The 16,507-nt window shown below is 42.6% G+C and overlaps 1 protein-coding gene across 22 annotated transcripts in view; it reads left to right on the top strand.

The window, feature by feature from the left end:
- LOC108093572 (poly(rC)-binding protein 3) overlaps positions 1-16,507 on the top strand; it is a 106,174-nt gene that overhangs the window by 68,767 nt on the left and 20,900 nt on the right. The window lies entirely within an intron of this gene.

The following is a 16,507-nucleotide window of genomic DNA, read 5'->3' as shown; positions in this document are numbered from 1 at the left end:
GTATATCAAGCGTTCATTGCCCGCGTTTTGCTGAGTCTGCTTTTTCTTGCCCTGTTGTTGTTGTTTGTATTGCTTTGGCAGTGCAGCATTTTGATTTTATTTTATTTTATTTTTAACGCACACACAATTTGTTAATCTGCCTTTTTTCTGCCTCATTGTGTGTTTTCTGTATTTGTTCTTAATTCGCATAATTTTGCATATTGATATGATGAGGTCAGATAAAATGGAAAGAAGGGGGTGTTAAATAGGAGTTGTGACTTAGCCAACCCTTCAAGGTCACAGAGTTGACCTTCTTCTGTATAATTCTTCAGTCACAGTTAATAAAAATGGGGATGTCCGGGAAATTTTATTTTATGGTGGTAATATATACAAATGTAAGTTCCTTTGGTACAGGTTTGTAGCTATTTGAAACGACCTATCTTCATAGTTCTCTGGCATTTCCGATAAAAACGTAATGATTTCTGTTATCGTTAAAATATGACATTTAAAATGTTTACTTACACCTATCGAAAGATCGTTAAGGTCGTCAAAACCAAATTTCTAAAATTTGGTGAATTTCTAAATATATGCGAAGAACAATAATACCAATTTTTTATCTCTTTCGTGACTCAGTACCACATTATTAGATTTTTGTTACCCAGTCAACCAAACGCAATATTTTTTAATTTAATTTAATTATTTAATTATTTAATTATTATTTTTTAATTTGTGAGTGTTTCTTCTGGTTTTTATTCTTAATAATACATATATTAAGCTGTTAAAGTACCAATGGATTGTTTGCTGGCCAGTGTACTAATGAGATCGATTTAGGGAACCTATTACTACACATTTATCGCGGTTGTATTCCGCCTCCCCACATTCTCTGATGGTTGATTATTCTCTAGCAGATTGCTTATCAATTTATGGTGCTAGTCGCAGTTGTTGTTGCTGTTGAGCTTGCCGGCTCTTTCAGCCACTTAATCAGTCGGTAAAGTCTGTATGAATGTGCACTTTTTATATTTATAGAGCTCCGCATGTAAGGGCTTCAGTTTCTTGTGCTTTGTCTTGCTGTATATAATTTGCAGCTTTAATTTAACTTGAATGCAATCGAAATACAGTAAGAAACAAGCTGCTTCGCATTTTATTTTAAATTCTATTTTTATTCACTTGCCCATGCGTTTTGCTCTGGCTCGCATTGCTTTGTTTTTCCTTCTGCCTTTTTGCATTTTTACTTTGGCCTGCCAACTATTTTTGTTTACTATTTACTTTGTGTTGTTGTCGCTCACTGTCCCCGCCGGCATTTGCGAAGGGGGCGTGGCGGGAGGCGTGGAGCGTGGAGCGGTGGGCTTAGTGCGTTGATTTCCCGACCTAGCCGGCGACAATATTTGTTGTGCACTCGACGCCAAAGCCGCCAGAAGAGAGGCAAGTGAGGCTGAAGGGGCAGAAGGGGCATGGGTAGTGCGACGCGGAACAGGGAGCACCAGGATCCACAAAAGCGGGTTGCAGGGGCATGGCGAGCAGACAAAGGCCAATGGGGAGGCAGTCCGTCCGGCATTCCAAGCACTAGGCTGAAGGAGCCTAGGCATTTTTGCGGTTACAGTGGGCCAGCCACCGGCGAAATACGAATAAATGAAATGCACACTACTGAAAAGTACTTGCTTGAAAAACTCTTTAACATTAAATCGGCTTTAAATAATACGAACAAGTCAGACTTTTCCATTTTTAGTTTGAAGATCATTAATGACAGTTTTTGGCTTCCCATAATAATACGATTCTCTAACAAAGATTTTGTATAAATGAAGTATTACTCATAACATATTTTAAACTAGTAAGATTAAAAAAAAAATATTAAGAATTTCATCAGTGTTAAGTTACTAAGACCAACGATCTGCCTATGGAACTTTATGATCTCATTTTGTATGAAATTAACATTGGGGTAAACAAATATATTTGTATTACTTACTTGTTTCAATGCTCAGTTCTCTTTGGTTTTAATTTCCATCAGGTATTTCGGGATAAGTTTGGAATTCAAACTCAGGTCGACGTCGCTTTTTGCTCTCTTTGCTACGACATGACTTGACACAATTTTCGGGAAACAAATAATTTAACTTCAATTGGGAATTACACCGCCAGCCGCATTTCGACCACAAAAGCTTCCCACACCTGATTGTTTATGGTTATGGCCTCCACTGTGCCAGCTCTGGGTCCCCCTCGTGCTCCTCGTGCCCCGGCTTCCCCCAACCCCCTCGGCACTCCGCCACTGCCAGGCTGCCAAATGAGTTTTGTAGTTGCTTTGCAGTTGCTGCTGGGTTGCATGCCACTCGCAACGGCGCAAAAGTTCCTAGACCACTCCAAAAAAAAAAAAAAAGAGAAAAACACAAAATTTATATGCGCCGTCGCGCATGCAGTCGCAGTCGCTGCCTCGGTCGACGTCGAATGTTGACACGTACGACGAAGTCGCGCCTTGTATGGCTTTCAATGGCAAGCAGATTATTAATATTGCGAATGTGTGCGGAGAGCAGAGCTGTGTGGCGATACCGAGCGGGGACTGAGCATCCGAGTCTATAAATGTAGCCTGGCATTAGGATATGGGCTTATCTGCCACCAAGATGGCCTATCGGGGTAGATTAGGCGTGTGTTTCACAGTTACATCGGGATAAATGACACGAAACCGGTTACGAAGGTAATTACTTCAAAGTCGAGCCCCCTTAACGAGGTTCCAATAAAACTAAATGCGAGAGGCCAAGCACTCTGGCAAAAAGCATCAAATTAGTGTTATTTAAATATACATTTAATTGCAAAGATTATTGGGGTAGCGTGTACTAATTTGGAGGCAAGATCAACTGACAGCCTGCCTTAACATTTTTTTTTTCGGCTCCGTTATTGTCCTATTTTGAATAAAATTTGGTGATTCATTAAATTGTTTTACATTGGCAACGTATTTTTTCCAATTAGCAATATTTATTTTCTTTTAAAAAAACATAAACTGAACATCAACAAATAATTTCTAAATTTCTAAATAGTTTCAACTGAAATACTCAACATTTTATTGCTCGAAATCGCCCCAAAAACCTTTGCGGAAATATTAAGAGATTGAGTCTTTCGATTTTCTTCGCAACCGAGATTGCAGATGATCCGTTGATTGCTAGAAATAATTGCGAATCTTGCGGGAAGAGAGAGCTCCCCATCTCTAGCTCTATTCCTGTCCATCTTCCTCGCATTACTTCAGCCGTAGGGCAACGTCATTATCAATATCATAACTTCATCATGAAGTTGGCAGAGAACGCATATATCGCCAGTGCACATTGCACATTGCTCGTGGGCAACGTCGACATGCGCCTCTTTTGTCTGTTGACTTCCACTGGGTGCATCTGTGGGCATAACATATATATTTATATATATATATATGTATACATATATATGTATACCGGGTATACTCCACTCTGGGTACGATATGTACATATCGGCGTGTATATATTGCGACTGTCTGCGCTTCAGAGTTGTATAGCAATTGAATATTTGCAAGAGATTTCCGTTCATTAAACCCGACAGCAGCACTGCAGAAAGAGACGGGTATACAGGAGGAGAAAAAAACAGAGAGATAGAGAGAGAGAGGAAAAGAGAGAAAAAGAGGAGAATCACCGTAGGCGGACTTTTGGGCCTCGAGGGGGATCCGTTTTGGGGGGCGGGCGCCGGTACTCCGCTGCTGCTGATTTTAATTTTTATTTCATCCTCCCTCGAAGCAAAGAAGTAGATAAGCGAGCGAGCGAGACAGAGAGAAAAGTGTGAGAGAGACGGAGAGATGGAGCTTTGGCTATAATTAAATTCCTCTTTAAAGTTTCGCGCGTCGATTTTGTATGCATTTTGTTAAGGGGCCGGGAGCAGTGCACTCGGAAAACTCATTTCCCAAAAATCAATTTATTCGCAATACTTTGAAAACTGAGGTTAAGAATCTGATACACAGGTAAAGGTCGTTGAATCATAATATTGAATAAAATATATTTATTTGGTGCTCTTTTGGAATATTTTTTGAAAATGCATACCCTTTCGCGGCACCTCTGATCCAGCCGCGCCAACCAACTACTCATTTCTGGCCTAACTTTTCTTTTTTGCTCGACAGAGTTTGCCCTCACTAAGTCCCAGATGAAGTGGGCAAAAAGCTGTTTAAATTGATAAAAAGAGATTAGTCCTTGCGCGGTGGCCAACTTCCGCCAAGCGTTTCGAATGAAGTGAACTGCAGCTGAGCAAATTTTCCCTCGATGGGCTTGCTTTCCCTGCATATTGATTGAAAGTTTATAATATCGCCTTCGCCGAAATGTATCCACCCATCAAAGTGGCAGCCACCCAAGACTGCTGCAAAGTTTGCCACAAGTTGGCAAGCAACCACAACTTAAAGTTCAACTCGAAGTTTTCGGGATTTCTCCGGAAAACTCTTGAGCTCCCATCTTTTTTAGCTGTTCCTAATTGCTGCACGTTGCATGTTCCCGGGTTCATCTGGGACATGTAAGCTACCTCCACCAGACCAAACCAAAGCGAGGCGAACCGAACCGAACCGAACTCATCATAATACCCTTGAAGGATTTTCTGTGGCCAAAAACCAAAGAGTCTTGGCCAGAGTTGGTGGGAATGCATGAATGACCGACTGATGTGTGCGGCGGCTCCGAATCCGGATATCTCTGCTGTTTTGGCCGGGCAAGGATTGCGATTCAACTTGAACCAGGAAAACATGTTTGCAACTTGCAGCTCGGTGGCAATGAAAACTGCTGGAAAAGGAGGAGGAGGCGAGGAAAAACCTGCAGGTTCCACAACTTTGACTTCGGCTCGGATGGCGGAGAGGCACGCCAAGTTTTTCCTGGCCAAACCTGCCCCGTCCCTCGTTTATTCATAGAACATGTTTGGCCATTTTCTGCTGGCTGTATCCCCGCTTTCCGCGCCCCCCTCTCTTCTATTATCCCATGCATTTTATGTAGCTTTGGCTTCTTTTCTTTCTGGTCGCTTTTTGCCCGCTGCTGCATGCATTGATGCATTTTTCTTGCTAACAACAGCCAGTTGTGGCCAAGAGGAGGGCGGGCTTGCCTTTTTTCTGCAGGTATGTTGGCCCGGTCTGGTCTGGTCTGGTTTGGTTCGCTTTCTTTCTCTCTTTTTCGGCCTGGCTTTTCACGTTGTCGCTGCTTGTACTAAATATGCACTAAATGCTATTTATTTCTCGTGTGTCTGTGTGTGCGAGTGTGTTTGTGTTTGTGTGGCAGTGAAGCAGCATAAGTTCTTTGGATCTCTTTCTGAAATGCGGATAAACGAATTAGAAATGCTCTCGGCTCCACCCAAATATTCAAAGAGGATTTATTAAAATGGAAATGGATCCCAAGTCTTTAATCTGTACGATTCTAGGTATTTAATGCTGAAGATATGAAAATTAAAATAGTGTGTTTTAATATACCAATTTGGAACTCGAACATTTTTAAAGGTTTATGTTGCTTTATGTTATGAGTTATGAGTTTTAAAAAGCGGAAAATGATGTTTACTGTTTATGAACCCTTTTTTAAAAAGTGCTCGTTTGGGTTTGATATAACCTGACTTAATTTGTATATTAAAAGGGATTAAGCTATTTTTAGTAGAGTATGCGCGATAACCCAAATGGTTTTCGGGTTCCCTGCAAAACATCAACTCATACATACACACCTAAATATCTCCATTTCTAGTGCTCCCCGGTCCCGACCGTTTGGCATATTTCAGCAGCTTCCAGCTACCCACACATTACTCCAGTGCTCTGGCTCTGGCAATTATTTCAAAAAGTGATTTTCGTTATACAAAAATATTGCATAACTGCTCTGCTGGTGCTGTAAGCTGCGAGTGTGGGTTGGGTTTCGGTTCGGTTTGGTTTGGTTTTGGTTAGGTTTTCGTTTTTCGGGTATCCCCAGTTGCCTGTCCTAAAAGCAAACTTTGTGCGGTATTTGTTGTGATTTCAGTTCCTTTTTTTGGCTCGGAAAATGTATGAATTTCATGGAAAAGCTTCATCCACCAACTCAAGTAAAGGAGTTCTTTTTGTGTAGATTTTAAATTCAGGCGTAGTTAACCTTTCAAATCTGGCATTTCTGTCATGCCTTGGCCCCAAATTAAGTTTGCTTCTGCAGATTATCTTCGAAAGAGGCCGCTGAACGGCACTTGAAATGTGTGCTTTCTCGCCTGCCAACTTCATCAGCGACTTCTTGTCCAACTTTGTTTGTTTACCAATTTGCAACGAAACTGAACCAAACCGAACTCGAGTCTCGACCATCAATCAAAGAAGAATCATTTCGCTATTCCAGAAGCAGAACGTATCTTTCACTCGGCCTCTGGCGCTTTATGGGGCTCTGCAAACAGGGAGAAAATAAAAAATATAAGTAAACTTTGAACAAAAGCATTTTTCAAGCATTTCCTTAAGCGTTTCGCTCAAGTTTCATTAGGCAAAGCAAACTTTTAGCGCAGGAAAATATATAGAGTGGTAAGAGAAGGAAAAAGGGGAAAGGTAACAAAAGGTTCCCGAAAGGCTCTGGGCAGCCTTTTCATTATGCGACGAGCTCGGGAGGAGCGCCTAAAAGTGTTCTTTATTAAAACCCAATTTGTTATTTATGCTCTTCGTTTTAATTAAATTTTAAAACATTTATTTACCGCACCAGAAATCCTGGAAATATATATTGCTTCGTTTGCTCTTATTATTTTTTATGGACGCATTTATGTGGGTACACTCGTATATCTGGTTGCTACTTTAATTGAAATTCCTTTTTCCATTGCGTTATTTTCTCCACAGATTTTTATTTCGCTAAGCCATAATTATATTTCTGGCCAGCTCAAATCCAATAAGCATTATGACTTGCCGCTTTCTCCCTGCCCTCAAGACATCGTTTGTCCTGGTCTCCGCCTCGAATCCACTCCCTCACATCCTCGGCATCGGCATCGGCAGCGGTCTCAGAACCCAGAAAATTTAATGTACTGCCAATATTTTGTCTCTAAAAATAGCTGGGAGGAAAACTTTTCGGGCTGCCTTAAATTTTATGGCCTCGACGACTGTCGCGCTAAATATCCTTGCTCTTGGCACAACTCTCCTGGCCTCCTGTCCTGCTGTGAGCTCCTTCGGCAATGGGAAACATTTTTGTCGCTTTATTGAATTAAAAATTCAAAATTTTCTTTGCCAAGGCAATTTCTTTTCCTCTCGACGGCATCGACAGGCCCCTTTGCCCTGGCCCATCATTAAATTAATAAATTAAAATGGAAAGCACTTTGTTTCAGACTCCATCTCGGAGCTACGGAGAACGACGCTCTTTATTTCCCTCTTTGGGCACAAAGGCGATGAAATTATTAATTTATGTCATTTACTTAGTTGGAGCTGCAACATTTTTAAATTAGCTTCGACGTTCGATCAAAATGAACGGAAGAGATTTCCTAACGCTCTATAATTGGATTTGAGTGTCCCTCTGCGCAGCTCATTAAGGCTTTAAGTTGGTTGAAGTCTGCATTGCGCGGGACCAAATGACCCGATAATCGCATTTTAATTTGGTTGTGAAATCCATTTATATTTAAATTACATTTATTTGATGTGAAGATAAAAACATTCGGGCTTTTCAATACCTTTCAGCATCAAACTATAAGCTATAATGTTTTAGAGCATTTAATTATTTTTGCTGATGGATTTAATGGATTCAAAATAACAAAACGAAGATGTATTCTACTGTTGAGGCATTTTCCATTGCTTTATCACTTTGCCTACCACTTTGATATCTACTTTAAACACTTACTTTTCTATTATCCCAAGTTTTGCACATATTTAGCGCTTTGAATGTTTCTTGGCTTGTGCCCCACTGTATTCGACATCGAAAACTTCCTTCGGGCGAATGTCTGCGTCTTCCTGCTCCCTAATAGATTTTGTATTTTGATTGATTGCCTCGCTTATTCAATTGTGTTTGTTGTACCCCCATTCCCACTCCCCACTAAACCAGTCAGCCTGGCTGAGCCACGAACCTCCCATCGCCCAACGCCCAACGCCGCCCACCTCCCGGGGCACAAAGTCGCGTCTGCCTGGGCTTATGAAGCGTGTGATTGCTTTACTTACAGCTCCGCTCCTAAGTTGGTCTGGTCTGACAGGATTTAACTGCATTATTAGTTAAATCTGTAGCATAAATTTCAATATCGATGCGGCAACCTCATCCTTTCTGCCCCTTTCCCCGGGGCTTTTTGTGCGGGTGGTTGGCGAGGGCAACCTAAATGAATTTTAATGCCTTTTAAAGCGACTTTCATATGCTGACTGGGTTCATGTTCTAGTTGCTATTGCTGTTTTTATGGTTGTAGTTGTTGTTGTGAAACCCTACTAGCGGCCCAGAGTGTGTGTCCGTGAGTGTGAGTGTGAGTGTGGCTTAGACATGCACTGTCAGATACTTTTCGAAGTGCACTGTTGCATAAAAGCCGAGAACGAAAGCTCTCGTTCTCTCGGTGGTTCCCCAATCTGAAACCCACCGAGGAACTTTTACGTCAGTTCCCATGTAAGCTGATAGCAGTCGAAAAAGTTGAAATCGGCCACGCCTCTCGGGGTTGTATCCCGATGACATTTGACCGACAAAATGTCTAAAGCCAAAGGTGTAGATGGGGCGCAGAAAGCGAGACAGAGATAGAAAAGGGAATCGAGATTCCATGAGATGGACTTTTCGGGTCTGCAAAATATTTACCCAAAACCCGAGCGGTGTTGCGACAATTTTGCTGCAGGCTGTGCAGAGAGTTTTCAGCTGCAACACCTGTGCCGTGCCAAAGTTTACCCTCTAATTAGCGCCAGGATAACGAGATCGGTCAGTTATATTCAATTAGCTAATTAATGAGCAGGTCCGAAGGCGATTGCTCTTAACTTAAATTGGTTGTGGTTTGCAATCGCAGTCTGTTAGTTACTGGAGGGTTACTTGTGGTTGGAGTGCACATTGCGGCTGAACACGAATCCATTTCTATTAGACTTTAATTCGAAGATACGAGTATACGAACTCGAACTCCGAAGCAGAGATTCTTGGCTTGCGGTTATGTTGAGTTTGGTTTTAATGCTTTCCTTGCATTTACATTTTTCACGTTCCCAACAATTATCCGTTCAGTCATGAATAATACAAATGTTTTTAAAATTTTTTTTATTTTATTTAATTAGACCCTTTCTTGTAATTACTCAACCACTTATTCTTTGCCAACAACTTTAATGTAATCTCCATCAAGAGGGTATTAAATTGTTCTGTTGGTTTTTGCCAGCTTGAGTTCTATCCCCATTATACTTCACCTACATACAGATAGCTCGAAAACTTTGTTGTGTTCAATGGGAAACAAATCTTGTTCAAGAAATTAACGCCGCCTTTGATGGCTGATGTCTGGCGATGATGACGAAGATGAACGATAATGATGATGGTGGCACGCCAAATCGCATTTCATGCTTCGGCATAATCATCTTTGGGTGCTAAAAAGGCGAATGCCCCCTGAAGATAGGTGCAAACGGGGCGAGTGGCAGGAGGGGGTGCATGTAATTTATGCGACTTGCAACGGTGCCTTCCGCTACTGCAACAACAAAACAAACAAACAAAGATAGAAACAAACATCGCCTGGGCCATATTTTCAGTAGGTTGTTGCTGCTGCTGTTGTTGCTTTTTTCTCTCCCTATTTTTCTAGTTTTTCTCCTCTTGCTTTTTAATAAGATTTCTTCAAGCAGACGATGACGATGTCTCAAGACAGGTGTACATGCCACACAGGTGCACATCCATGTGTTTCCCTGTGCGTGTGTGTTTTTGCGTGGCAACATTTGTAATGTTTCGCCCCGTTGACGTCGTCGGCGTTAATAAAGATGCGCCTCCATCTTGGACCTGAGCCCGCTGAGCTGCAGCAGAAGCTAGGTGGCGTCTGTACTCACTTGTCTATGGGTGGCCTACTTAATTTATGAGACGCGAGAATTCGTTGCACTGCGGAAAGGAAGGCACTGGCCAGAGAACGGCGGCTGGGGGCTGGGGGCTTTGGCTACACGCTGCAATTTGTAATTAGTGCAGGGTGCAGAGCGTAAATCTGCAGCCAAAGAAAATGTATCTGGCAGATACTTAGTGCCTCGCAGGCGACAGTCGACGACAACGGAACGGAACGGAACAGAGCGGATAATTTGCAGAAAGCCATGGCAAACATCGTGTGATTGACCGCGTTGGGGCGAATAAATGGGCGGAGGGCACGGGGAGTGGTATGCAGACGTGGGAGGTAAATGAGAAGCGCTGGGAAACCTTAATGAAAAATCGAATCGTATGAATCTATACTTAAAACGAACTTCAGACATTCGAGATTTTATTTAAGAAAAAGGAAATTTAAACAACTAAAGTTTACGTAACTCTTTTTTTATACCCTTGCAGAGCAAAGGGTATTATAATTTTGGCCAGAAGTTTGCAACGCAGTGAAGGAGACACCTCAGACCCCATAAAGTATATATATTCTTGATCAGCTTCACGAGTAGAATCATAATACGTCTGTACGTCTGTCCGTCTGTCCGTCTGTCCGTTTCTGCCTAAACTAGTCTCTCAGTTTTAAAGCTATCTGGCTGAAACTTTCCCAAAATGTGTGTAGTTATTGCACGCAGTATATAAGTCGGAACGGGCCGGATCGGCCGACTATATCGGATAGCTCCCATACGAGAGAATGAAATAAAAAATTCTTACTCCGTTGTTTTTGATCAGATCGACTTGAATTCTTCAAGATGGCGTTTTCTAACTGTTATTGAATTTCGGATTAAATTTGATCAAAATCGGATAACTCTATCATATAGCTGCCATAGGAGAGATCGAAAATTATATATAGAATTAATGGAAATAAATTGATAACATCGTTGTTTTTTATCCCACGAGCAAAATTTTTTGAATATAAAGTTTTTTAACAACGTTTATATTGAGAAAAAAGTTTCATAAAAATCGGTCATCTATATCTTATAGCTGCCATAGGAAAGATCGAAAAATCTATATAGAAATAATGGAAATAAAATTATAACATCGTTGTTTTTCATCAGACAAGTATGATTTTTGGAATATAGAGTTTTCTTACGACTCTTGAATTAAATTTGATCAAAATCGGACAACTATATCGTATAGCTCCCATATCTATAGTCAAAATATGGAAAATGAATAGAAAAATCGTCTTAGCTTCGATGTTGTCTAGCCTTTATGAGTTTTGTTCGACATATTTGATGACTGCAAGGGTATTTAAGCTTCGGCTTGCCGAAGCTAGCTTCCTTTCTTGTTTAATATAAAAGCAAGCAAAAGGCACTTTTAAATTGTTTCCATTTCATGTTTGTTAATTTACTTTAATTAAAAATTCATTTTACAATATATTAACTTTTCCAAATGTTTTGAATTCTCAACAGCACAATTTTTACCTTTTGTAATCAGTGAAAAGAATTTATTCAAACAAAAATTAAACCGCTGCTATGCTAAGGCACTCATTACACCCAGAAAATACTTACCTCATTTGAAATAACTCCCTTAGTAAGCATTCCTTCATTCCTGCACACAAGCTTGTAAATCGCAAATAGTTCGCTTCTGCCACCCCTGCAATGTTGAACCGCACTAAATCCGTCCGAAAGTCAAATTATAAACATGAATTGCGGACATTTTGGCTGCAGAGAGTGGCCTCATTAAAGTTATTATCAGGCTGCAGAGCAGACTGTTGGTGAACTTTTTGCTGACACTGTGCGTATGGCCAGGGCAGCCACAACAAAGGGCCAGAGATCTGCCAGGGGAATTTCAACGTCGAGAAGAGAACGGGGCTCGAAATGATTTGGACCGACTGGCGGAATGGAAATGTAAATGCACAATAAAGTAGAAGGATTAAGGATTATGTCACAACCACACACAGGAATTGAGAACTGGGGAGGATGATAAACAGAGAGACAATGCAACAAACAATGACAGGAGTGACAAAAATGTTGGCACAGGTTTTTCCTTCAACTCGTTTTACTTTTTTATTCTGCCCATCCAGCATCCTTTATCATCCGTTCTTGTGTGGATGATGATGACGGCGATGTGGACATGTGCTTTGTCAAAGAGAAAGACAAAACGATGATATAGCTGACAGAGCCAGAGGCAAACCCACTCGTAGACACAAAATATTTTGATACTTAAATGTCAGGCAATGCGAAGTGACATTTAATTAGACTGTCCGAAACTGATGACCGGGTCAAAAAACATAATCAAAAGCAGACCCAGAAAGCCAAGGCAAATATTTGCCACACAAATAGGGAAATGTTTGTGTACAAGTCGGCAAATGGTTAAACCCCCAGAGTCTGCTTTTGTATTTTAGCTAATCAAATCAAAATTGAAGGCTTCTGTGTCCATTTCTTGGAGAAGTCTCCAACTTTGGGTGCATTTCGGGCACTCCATTTGGAAATGTATAATTCACTCGCACAGATTTATTTATTAATCCAGCAGTTTAGTTTTAGTTATTAAAAGGGGTAAAGGAGGAAAGGGAGGTGTCCCTCCCAAATATGCAAATCCCTACTCAAAATGAAGGCAGAGCTTAGGGAACATATTGCTAAAGGACCTGGCATAAGCCAAAGTAATTGGAAATTAAATTGGGGGATTTCCGTGAGTGGAAGTGACAGCCACGTGACAATCAAAGCCATAACCCACTCACGAGTCACGACTCACGTACTCGCTGCTGCAGGCTTTCTATTCGATAGCTGGCCTCGTTGATGGCCAATAATTGCTTTATCATGGCGGACTGACTAGCAGAGAATATCATTTTGCCATTAATAGAGTAAGGCGGGGGGAATCCTGCTCATGCGGGAATAGGAAACTATACAAAACATATATGGTAGAAATGCTGTAATAGGCACAGAAAAAGATTGCTTCGCCCGTTTGTGTGGGGGAGGTCTGTGGTTATGGCATAGAGTAATTTTAATAGGTCATCATATTAAGGGATTCCCGGGCAATTCGTTCGCTTTCTGGTTATGGTTATAGTTGCTTTTGCAGAGGGGGCGCTTTGTTTGCGTATCGATTCCGAGGCAACGGATGCTGAGGCTGGTGCCCACCTTCCACCCACCTTCCACCCACTTTCCACCCGTGCTATCCCCATTTGCCCGCTTGGTTATTGGCCATTTGGCCACGCGATGACATGTGCGTTTAATTGCGTTTTACTCATTTGACACAAATTAATATGGCAGTCTCGGGTGCTCCACCCTTTGCTAATGTCCGTGTCGAATCCACATAAGTATGCTATAATTTTCCCCTGAACCGTGTTCTCGGGTTATTAAATATTTCTGCAACACTTGCGACTGCTCGGGATGCGAAAGGAAAATACCATTTTGAGTAGGGCAAGGAAAAGCCACGAGTTTTCCAAGAGGAAAACCTTCAAGTGGGAAATCTTTTAAAGTTCCCTGGGTCTGTGTGTGTGTCTGTGTGTGAGTGGCATCCACCGCATCATAAATCAAATTATGACGACCTGACGAGGAGCAGGAATCATGACCGAAATGTTATTAAGTGCAGCCATGGGACCAAAGCGAGTGCCCAAGAACGTCGAGCAATCCAAGAACCCTTGACCACTTTCAACTTGAAAGTTTGTTTGAGTATTTTACGTTATTAATATTAATATTATTACAGGAGACGACACAGGTTTTTGTATGTGGCCCAGGCCGTGTGTGTACACATAATTATGCAATTTAATGAGTTTTCTCTTTGCTGTCGCAGCCCCAAGCTACTCCCCCTTCAGGGAGACAAAGTGGGCGGGGCCACAACTCCAGCCGCCTCTTTGCTAGGGCAGCTGCACATGTGCATAATTAATTTGAAAAATTAATTCCATGCAAAGGAGTTCGGCTGTGGGGAGTTTTAAAGAACGTTAAAACCTATAAAAGAGAACAATTTAATATTTATTCAATGATAAATGGAAGGGAGTTTCAAATCCGCAGCTTTTGTTACTGATACTGGGGAATCAGTCAAAATGTTCCTGGAGTTTTTACTTCCAACATGGAGGAGCTTCCTCCTGCTTCACTGCCACTTTGTACGGCTGTATAGTATTCTTTTGCAGAGATGCGAAAATTGGACCAGCAGACAAGGTGAACAGTGTAACGAAAATGTTGTTGAAGACAGATGACGGCGGTGATGATGATGACGATGATGCGGTTGACTTTGCCACAACAACGCCGTCGTCGGCGACGACAACTTGACATGGGAGCCGAGGCTGGTGACTAGAAAAGACAGTCGGGGTGAAAGCCTCCGCAGCAGCAGAGCAGCCTCCTCCGCCTGCCGTTGATGTTTGCTTGGGCCCCAGCCCCAACCAATTCCCCCCTTCCCTTCCCCTTCCCCTTCCCCCTCCACAGCACCTTCTCCCATTTTGCCTCGGCTGCCATAAACGAAACGAAAACTCCTCACGACGGCGATGAAATTGACGTATAAAGTCAACGGCGTCAACAAAGTCGCTCTGCCAACAGCCTTCCCGTCGCCCTTTCCCCATTTCCCCATTTCCCCGGCTCATCGCAGAACACATGACAGCCTTTTTGAGCCATGTGTGTGTCACGTTCAGCATTTAGCGTTTATTGTGTCTGTGTATTTGTTTTCTCTCCTCTTTTTTTGCGAGATAGCCCGAAATTGAATTGGAAAACTTGCCGAAAGGTGGGTGCCTAGGAGGGATCTGTTGGTTTTGGGAGCCCCGAAGTAGACTACGATTGTTGTGCTTTCTTTTTATTAAAACATAACTTGCTGTCCCGCTCTCTGCGAGGGTTTCGATTGAAATGGCTGAGCATGTAAATGAGTTTGAAAACGCAGTTTATGTCGGGGTTACTCTCCCATTTGCCAAGTTTCATGAAGTTGGCGAAGAAGAATGGCAGAGGACGGATGAGCAGATTCTTTTGTGATTTGTGGCTTTGTTTTTCTCTCGCAGGAAATTAGAAATCTTTTCACACAGCCACATTTCCCATCTCCGCCGTCGTCGGTGTGTGCGTGTGGAAAGCCAAAGAAAATTAGAAAGCAAACTGGTTTGGCTGCCATTACAGACATTGGCATTTATATGTCGAGTTAATTAAAAGAAAACTAGTTATGCTAGTACTAGCGAGTGCTGCGCTCCTGCAGCCCCAAGAAAAGTCATTAAAAAGTAGGAAAGAGTGGAGTCGAAGCCAGAGTTGTCTGTCAGACAGTGCGTATGATTGATAATGAGTTGGACGAGTGGATGGGAATGGAGGTTGGCGGAGGTTGGTGCAAAGTAAGGAACTCCGCTCAGACATCTTCATTTTTCCCAGCTCATCCTGTCTGGGCGATGCGAAGAATGCACATTTCTTGCAACGGAACCTATTATTTTATTGCACTTGGCTTGGACACTTGCAGCCCTTCTCCGTCGAAAGTCGCCCATTGTGTGCGGCTAGAATTGTCATTGTTGTCCTGCCAGCTTCTCCCTCAGCAACTCCTGCCCCTCCCACTCCCACTCCTCCCCAGCCGCCGACCTTCAACTGCCTGTTCCCCGGAGTGCAACCTTAAGACATCGCTGCGGGCGTTCCCCAGTGCCGAGCAATAGATATTAACATGGGTTTGCTCGTTGGCTCCAGAGGGAGGGGAAACCGCTACCTCTGTCTACTGACAGCGACTGGCTTCCAATGGTGCCCCCATTGTCGTCGTACCTGTAGGTGCAATTTACATATGACAGCCCAGTTAGGCAGTGGGGAGTTCACGTGGTTACGCAGGACGGAGCTGGAATTGTAATTTCCAATTTGCTTTCATCTTTGATGCGGGCAGATAACTGGCGAAGGGGTTCTGAGTGTTTAAACCATGTAATTATACATCCAAGGTGACTTTGATTTAAAGGGCCGCAAAACCAGTTTTCTGGTCAAAGAAAGTGGCGAGATTCGGGAAACCGCTTCAAAAACATAAACGATCTTAAAGAACAAGAAAGAAATATATATGATTTGCCACCTCCTGGTGGACTATTCAGAATAACAATGGCTAAGAACTAGCTTATTTGTTCGTTTTCTCTGTGATATAAATTGTTTCTTGTCAGCTCTTCATTTTGCATTTACAGCATTTTAGTTGGCCTGGCATTGATCACCACTTACATTGGTTGTTCTGCGGGCCTCCTGGATAGGAGTAGAATAACCTTTGACCGCCGCTCCAGGACATTCAAATTAGGTGTGGCTGTGGCGCGGGTTTTCTTTTTTGCAGGTAAGCCTGTTAGCCCGTCAAATGCTAAGTGCAGCGGACTCGCCCAAGTTATGCGCATTTTTGGTGGGTAGTCTGGGCTTCAGAATTGTGTTTCTGCCAGTGGCTGGTCCTGGTCCTGGCTTTTTCTGTCTAGGTGGGCTGAGCCACCGTTACATGGGGAATTAGTGCGCATAATTTCATAAACAACCCTGCCATCAGGCAGGGGCCGCTGGGAGCGGGAGGATGTGGAGCCGGGGGAAATGACAGGAAGCTTTTCGTAGTCATCGCGTTGGTCGCTGCGCAAATATTTCTCGTGGCCCCCGGGAATGATTTCTGCCTGCTGCCTGCTGCCGATGCCGCTGCCGAAGTCGAGGCAACATTTGTACATA

This window comes from Drosophila ficusphila, unplaced genomic scaffold (assembly GCF_018152265.1).
Source record: "Drosophila ficusphila isolate 14025-0441.05 unplaced genomic scaffold, ASM1815226v1 contig_106, whole genome shotgun sequence".
Lineage (NCBI taxonomy): Eukaryota > Metazoa > Arthropoda > Insecta > Diptera > Drosophilidae > Drosophila > Drosophila ficusphila.
Note: the sequence above shows the minus strand (reverse complement) of the source record. Positions and strands in the feature narration are given on the sequence as shown.